Source organism: Grammomys surdaster, unplaced genomic scaffold, assembly GCF_004785775.1.
Source record: "Grammomys surdaster isolate TR1022 unplaced genomic scaffold, NIH_TR_1.0 133, whole genome shotgun sequence".
NCBI lineage: Eukaryota > Metazoa > Chordata > Mammalia > Rodentia > Muridae > Grammomys > Grammomys surdaster.
In genome coordinates, this window is record NW_021604591.1 from 9,925,619 (window position 1) to 9,934,568 (window position 8,950).

Consider the following 8,950-nt stretch of genomic DNA (forward strand, 5'->3'; position numbering starts at 1 on the left):
GAGCCCAAAAGCCATAATATGAATCAAAACAACCATAATAATATTCTAACAAAGAATACAATTCTGAAAATTGTTTTTAATATTAGCAACAGAAAAAAGAAAATGAGGCTATCTAATAAAGTAATCTTTTTATTTATTATTGACTAAGTTAAATATGACAGTGTCGTTTATATTCTAAAGCATATTCTCCCAACTTGGAAAAGTTATTTGATTTACACCAATGCTACTTTGTTATTTCATTTTGATATTTCAATATTTTGATCATATCAATATATTTCTTATCTACTTCCATGATGAAGTTGTTAAAATATGTAGATTTTACAACTGTATTCACATGAGGAGATGGATTTGCATTATTATGATTTATGGTTATCATTTTCAGATAACATCAAGACACATCAAATTGGCAAAATGATTTGTATGGGTTTTACAGTTTAGTCTCACTGATCACCAAAGATATATAGCAGTTAGATAATCTGTTTTGAAAATGTTTTAAAAACGTCCTACCATGTTTTTGATAACCAGCGATAGGCTGCTACAGGTGTGCTGAGATTCCTGACTATGGCTGTAAGAACTGAATTTGTAAGTTGCATGAAGTAATTGAAGGTGATAGCATAAGGTGAATTCATATGCATTGATTTGAGGGAGATTCTTCATTATAATAAATAAAACAATAAGATAATGTAGCTTTTATTATTTTAATTAAAATTTGGGGCCTGGAATAATAGATCAGCTGTTAAAAGTCCTTTCTGATTTTTAAAACCAGAGTTGAATTTTCAGCATCCAAGTTGGACAGCTCACAACTACCTGTAACTACAGGACCCAGGGGAACTGATGCTCTCTCAGGGTTTCAGGGGGCACTACACACATGTGTATATATGTATGCACATAAATACATAACTACAAATAAGAACACATTTAAAATAAAATTGAAGTCAATGAGACTAAGGAGAAGGGCAAAGAGCACTGATCAAGTATATGCTAAAATTCTGTATCCATAGTATGTTTTATTACTGGATTTTGAACAAGAATTGAATGTGTAATCAATCCTTCACAGTCCAAAGTACAAAGTATGGACATATCTATTTTCCTAGAAGCAAACTTCTAGATCCAGTTTTTAACTAGTTTGTAGTTCTCAAGCTTAAAAAAGTAACTTGACTTTTGAGATATGGCAGTGCCAAACCTGAGAGATTACTTCTTCCATACTTCCGTCAAGCAAAGTAAAGGCAATCGTGTATAAAGTTGCCATCATTTATCAGTGAACATGTGATGAGGACACTAAAAGTTTCAATCTCATGTCCCCATACCTCCTATCCTTTGGCACAGCAGGGGGGATTGAATATGCCATAGATGTTTTTGGAAGCTATAGATAAGAACAAGACAGACTTGGAGAGAAGACTAGAAACAGGGTGAAACCACAGAAAAATGTAAGGAAAAGTGATTTGTGCTGAATTAAGTCACTGATATGATCTGTGTGGAAGTGCATGTAATACAGTAGACATGAAACTAGTATCCATACTCCAAAGCATTCCAAAAATCATATGTGTTCATTCAATATGTGAAGTTTTGAACACATTTGAAATGCAATGGTGATACCTCAGGATGTTTAGAAACTAGCTTATTTGTTATATATGTTAAATACATTAATGTATAGTAAAACTGGAATAATTCCATGTTACTGGTAAATCCATATTTATAAGTGAAACAAATTCAAACAAAACAAAACAAAACAAAACCCCCCAACTTTCTGTGAAAAGTGGAAAGCCTGTCACTCTTAGTTGTAATGTAAATGAGTATGATCATAAAGGAAAACAACATAGATGTGCTTTAGAACAAAACCAAACAACAACAAAAATAGCAAACCACACGGTCCCTAAATCTTATTGCTAGCCATTTACCCAAAATATTAGTAGTTAGTATGATGAAGAGAATGATGATGAATCACATCACTGTCTCAAGGTTACAGCATAGGCCATACTCCTAGAAGGAGAGCAGAGGACTATGAATAGTACATTTTGAGTAGTCAGACGTTATTAAATAAAAGGATATATATTTAAAATATCTAGCACACAGAAAATCAAATATAGTTAATTGTATTGTGTAGTTTATTAAAAATCTGGAATAAAATATTCCTCGCAACCAAAAGTGGCAAATACATAAGGTTATGGTGTAGTAATTCTATTAATTTACTTATTCTAAAGTATATTTGTCATTCTTTCCATTGTCAACTTGGTTCACCTGGGAAAAGGTTAACCCCTCAGAGAAATTGAATCCTTCCAATTGGCCTGTGAACACGTCTGAGAGGAATTTTCTTAGTTGCTTAAAAGATATATAAAGTACCAGCCCATGGTGAGCAATTCCATCTCCAACCAAGTGAAACTGGGATGTATAAAAATGTTAGGTGAAACAAACCAGTTAGTCGCATTTCTCTGTGATCTCTGCTTCTGTTGCTGCCTCCAGGTTACTACCTAGGTCCCTGCTCTGGCTTCCTTTCATGTTGATAGAATACTGTAAGCTTAACAAACTCCTCTTCAAGTTGCTTTTGATCATGGTGTTTATCATAGCAATAGAAACATAACTAGAATAATTTTCATGGATTACAGTATTGCTTATAAATATATAGGCCTATAATCTGTCGATTTATAAGAAGAACTAATGTAAAAAATCTTAGTTATGTTATAATTGACACCTTAAATTTACAAGAAAGAAACGTAACATTTAATAATAATCTTTATATTCTTGACAACATAAAAAAAAGAATAGCTTGAAACTGTTTTACAAAACACTACTAACTCTTTATAGAAATCAGTTAGCCAAAGCATTTACTAGAAAAACTGAAATTTCAAGAATACATGAGGTTCTTACCATCATCAAAAACAGAGAGACATCATTTCTTATCCTTGTTTATATCTCTTCTGAGATTATAAGACATAATTCACCAGCCATAACATTTACCCTTTTAAGTCCTGACATTCTGTGGATTTTAGAGATTTTCATCACTAATTTCAGAACATATTTGGCTTAGAATAAGAGCGTAGGTATGAGCAGCCCTGTCTCATCTTCCCTTCCTCACACAGCCTTTGGAAACCATGGATCTACATTGAATTTCTGTAGACTTACTTTAGCTACTTCAGTTAAAAGTAATCAGAAGTAGTTATATAAGCCTAACATTTTCACTTAACAGGTTTTCAGATGTTTTCTGCATCACAGCTTGTGCAAGACACCCATTCCCCCAACTCTGTGCTGTGATCATAGCACAGCAGAGTGGAAGGAAAAATTTCCATGCACTCTGCTGTCACATGTGAATGTTAGCGACGTACTCCACAACACTACAGCATGATTAGAAGACAAGTAACATTTTCAGGTATTAAGCAGAGTTGCTAAACACTTACAATTCATTAATCTCATTGATATATCATAATCAAAGTCCATAACTTAAATTTAGTTAATGCTTTAAAATATTTTTTAATTTATTTATTGTGTGGGTGGGTGCTTGTATATGTGGTGATGTGAGGGTGTGTGTGTGGGGGGGTTGAGTTTGTTGATGTGCCATGTTTTAAGTATAGTGTTCAGAGAAAAACTTTTGGGAGTCCTACTTCTTTGTTCACCATTTAAATTCCAGAGACTAAAATTTGTTTATCAGGCTTTGCAGCAAGCATTTAATCTGCCAAGTACTCATGCTGAGTACCTCCATATTTCTTCTTTGTGCAGCATGTTCATTTATCCAGCATCTTCCTCCAGCATCACATAGCCACGTCCTTTTTACTTACTCTCCTATGCTTTTGACCTAGGCAGAATTCGGTTTCCCATTTCAACCTTTAGAAACTACTTTTTTCTTGCTTTTTTTGTTTGTTTCAAAATTAAGTAACAATAAAATCATAAGTACATAGAATATACACAAAATACCTAGAATTTTTATAATGATACATTTCTTCCACATTTTTATATATGCTGGGTTGACTTAAATGCAGCTGTGATTTTAGTTCTTCTCTGATGGTTTTCTGAAGTTTGATAGCTATTTTATCTTTAATTATACTAAGTATTTTATTGGCTGGCTGTGCCATCATTTATTTGTCTATCCATTTATCTGCTGAAGGGAATCTTGATTGCTCTCAATTTTTGGCAGTTATAAATACAGTTGTTATAAACAGTCCTGTAGAACTTTGCATTGATTTAGAATTTCAAGACCCATGCCTATCAAATAGATCAACTATTGAATAATATGGTAAAATACGTTTGATTTTGTGAGAAACTGCTAATCTATCTTTTAACATGGATGCATCAGTGTGTGTTTTTTTAAACAATTATTAGAGTCCCTGTGGTCCTATGTAGCTTCAGAAGAGCTGATAGTGACATCATGCTGGTTTTTGTTTCTACCAATATGTATACAGATATCTCAGTGCTTTAATAAATATGTCTGAGTTCTTTGGGTCTTGAAAATATTTTCTTCATTGAATTATCATTTTATTTTTTCTGATAGCATTCCTACTGGAGATGCCAAAGACCCTGGAGAATATGATTTCTTGCTTCTGTCTTTTGCTGAAATGGAAATGTCAAACTGCTTTCCTGATATTTTTGTTTATACCTATTGATATGTGCTATTCTTGATAGTAGTCTTAGATGCTTCCTTTGGGTGAATGATGATGAGTGCAGAGACACACTGCTGCTTAGGATGCTGAAAATAGCTGAAAGTTAACTGTTGAGTCGTTAATGGAAACATCCTGGAAGAAAAAGTGGAAAGAATATACAAGCTGAAGGACACGGAGAAAGGGAAATGCTGTCTTTTGGATATTGTTAACAAAAAGCAACTGTGGTTTCCAACCCTAGTCCAGTTCTCCACAAGACTGAACCTGGCATGAGTTAGTCATGAAAGTCTGCATACATATGTTGATTTTGATAAACAATGATCCCCTGATCCTCCAGTCTTTCCTTCTGATATCTTGTGGCTTAGTTTACGCTGGACCTAAATTCAGTATGTAGTAGTCTAGGATGGCTTTGAACTCAGAACACTCTTGCCTTAACTACTTGAATGCTGGAAATATAGGCATATCCCACTACATCTGGCCACATGAAGAGGCTGGAAGGAGACATTATCTTGTTTTGTTAATTCAACATATTTGCTATGATAAGGTGTTTGGGGAACATCTTTTTATTAATCATTTGCTTTTGCTTTCTTCTCTTGGCTATGTTGCTAATGAATGTTTGCATCTATATCCTTACATTACAATGTGGAAACACTGTTGGGAATATAGAGGTAGCTAATAATCCTCTCTGTTTTATCATGAAGTAGACTAGTTCCTGAAGCTCTCTGCTCTTTTTTTTTCACATCCTAAATTGCCTAGCAAAGACTTATACATTCCGTGGAAGTTATGTATCAGCCACCAATAGTGTTGCATTTGCCTTATTAAATACAATGCTATTAAATATTTAAATAAAACCAAGTTTTTGTACATGGGAACAAAGAATTCTAATGTTTTGGGGAAGAACTAGGTTATATTTACATAGAACTTCATAACTTTACTTTCATTCTACCCACAGCAGTAAACAAACAAACAAACAAAACATACTGAAAAAAGAAACTTAATTAATGTCTTATTTCTTTCCATTTCTGTGATAGAGTATGACTAATAACAACTTGAGGAGGAAGGAGTTTATTTAGCTTGCATGTCCTGATCACAGTCAATAACTGATTGAAGTCAGGGCATGAAGGCAAGGTGGGAACCTAGAAGCAGGAACAGAAGCAGAGACCATGAAGGGATGCTGTGTACTGGCTTGCCCCTTCTGACTTTCTCAGCCTACTTTCTTATACCTTCTCTGTCCATGAGTTCACGCTTTGCCCTTCATAGGCTCAGTCCTCTCACACCAAACATCAATCAACGAAATGTTCAACAGACCTCCTTACAGGCCTGTCTGATGGAAATATTTCTCATTGGATGTTTCCTCTTCCCAACTCACTGTTGAATCAAGTTGAATGAATTTCATATAGGACCATGTAGATTTTCCCATGCAAATTCTTGCTCATAGCTTCTACCGAATAAATTGTTCTGAGGTGTTTTCCAATGTCTTCAAATTTTAAGCTACATTCTAAAGAATTTTTTTCTTAATTAGAAATATAGCAACCAGTATTTAACCTGTCAAAGTGAAAGAGTGCTATTTGTTAATCATTTTGTAGCTACTAGTAACAGGTAAGAAAGATTTAATTCCATAGACTCACCTACATTGCAGGAATATTAATAAGTAAAATGTCTGCATGCACAATAGTATGACTTAATTATTGACATATTAGACAGAATTCATATATTTAAAACATCTATTTTCTCCCTCAAAACAAATGTGTTCAATTTATAGCCTATTACTATTATATTGTGCAAAATCTCTTCTGAGATTCCTCTTTAGATATTCCCTTTAACTGGGGCATATGTGCTGGTTCAGTGGTTAAGAACATTTGATGCACTTGTGGAGGAGCTGAGTTCAGTTACCAGAAACAACACTGGGCAGCTTGCAACCTATAGTCATTTCTGCCCCAGGAGATCAAATGCCCTCTGAAGATATCTGCACACAGATAGGATATATGTGCAGGCCTGTGTGTGTGCATGTGCACACATACAGACAAGATAAAATAATTTTTAAAAAACTATTTTTTTTAATCTTTTATGGTATCTGATACAACTTTGTCCCTAACACAGCCATGCCTTTTGCTATGTAGACCAAGCTGGTCTTGAATACATAGTGATCTTTTTGCTTCTGCCTACTGAATGCTGGGATTAGAGATGTGCTGTATCACACCTACCTTATTCATTCTTTTTACTTACTTTTTACTTTTCTTTGAAGTGGGAGAAAAGAAATGCAGTTGTTATGCCCAGGCTTTAGTTAATTCCCATTGTTAATTTCTGACCCAGTAGTTACAAACAGTAGAAACTTAATACCCATATTTACTTGTCAGAAATATGATTGGAGGAAGAAAAGTAGCTTCTGTATAGCATTTCCCTTGTTTGAAAATATTATTATTATTATTAATTATTTGTGTGTATGTCTATATGTATGATGCATGGTGTGTGTATACGAGTGTGTGTCTGTGTGTGTATGTGTGTGTCCCTGAGATGCCATAGATGAGTGAGTAGATTTCAGAGGATAACATCATGGAGAAGCTTCTTTCCTATCATCTTTGCATGGGTTTCACATCTTGAACTCAGGTCACTACTAGGCATACACTACCAATGTCATTATGTACTATGCGTTTTGCTGGTCCTAACTTTTTCTAAACCACTCCAAATACATAGTTTTAAAAGTGGTTCTAGTACTATCACATATGCCTTGCAGATTTTGTTTTAAATGAATGAATTCTGGTATATTGGTTCAGTACTCAGTGTTAGTGTCAGTGTGTCGGGTCTCTTCTTCACATCTAACAAAGAATACTCACTGGCTATCTAGAGCATCTTTATATTGATAACGATCCTGAGTTTAAGGTTGGTAAGTGATATCAGATTGATCACACTAGTTAAGTTGCCTGACAAGTGGAATACGCCCACCATTGTCTTTCTGATGAGCATGGCAATCTCAGAGTATAAGTATACAATGGCAATTTCTCTGAGCATTCTTACTGGTTTCATAAAGGGAGTATGCCACACCCATTGAACAGACAAACAAAGCTGGCTGTTATGTAAAACTAACAAAAGTGACTTCCATTCTCTTCTAGGAGATGAACAAGAAACTGTAGCAACAGAAGACAGAAAAAGCTAACAATGATTTTCTTGCTCATGAATGAAGCCCTATAAAGATTGGTGTGAGCTGTTGCCATGATGGATTTGAAAAACTAAATCATTTTCCTTTTTGGTTTCACTGAAATCCACCTCTCTATACTTAGGCACTGTATCCTTACTCTTTGTAAAGAACATATGTCTGGAAGCTGAGGTGTATATCGAATAAATCCTAATGAGAAAGGGAGTTCACCAGAGAATGGAAGAAGGTGGACAGTCATTTGGACTCTATCTTTGTTATTAGCTATGTTCTGTGTGGATAGCTGAGCAAATGTGTGTACACTCATGGGCACACACATGTAGGAAGGTGTAATTTTTATTTTGGCTTAGGCTTCCTTTTCACATTTCCCCAGCGGAGTTCCACTTTTCTCCTAGTCAGTCAAACTGAATTTCTGATGCTTTAGCAGCAGTGTTCCCTAGCAAAGTGTTTTGTCCATGTTTTCAGATTCACAAGGAAAACTTTACAGATGTTCTGTCTTTTCCATCTGCTTTCTTTGTTTATGAAAGTAGAAATGTTCCATTATTATACAGAAAGATATTTGTGGGTAAGGTTCACATAATTAATACTTAGAACTCTATATGTAGTTGACATGAAGAGAAAATTCAAGAATAACTCTATGTCAAAGAACTAGTTATGTACTCAGTGTACATACTAAACATGTATGCAAACAAATGCATCTTGACTCACCTCCTGTCATAATAGACAAGTTATGTTTAAGAAAAGTGAGAGACATGTAGTATTGATTACTTTTCTGTTGTAGTGACAAAATATCCTAATAAAAATAACTTATGGGGGAAAAGTTTTATGTTGGCTTCTACTTCCAGAGGGAATACTGTTCATGAGATGGGAAAGTCACAGCAACAGAAGCATGAGGCCAACCTGTGAGTCATGATGCTGACTGATCATATTTTATCTGAACAAAGAAAGTGGTACTGGATTAAAATCCCTGAAAGTCTGTCCCTAGCTCTTCCATGAACATCCTGCAAAGCCCATGCCCAGTGGTGTACTTTTTTTAGAAGGGGTTCACCTCCATAATGTCCTATAATTTTTCCAATAACAGTACCAGGTGGGTACCTAATAGATGATCAGAGGCATTTCATCACCAAACCACAACATATGTAGATAAATATGGCATGAAAATTGAATGCCATTAAATTTTTTTGTAAAGTTAGTATCTTAGTGTGGTTTCTAT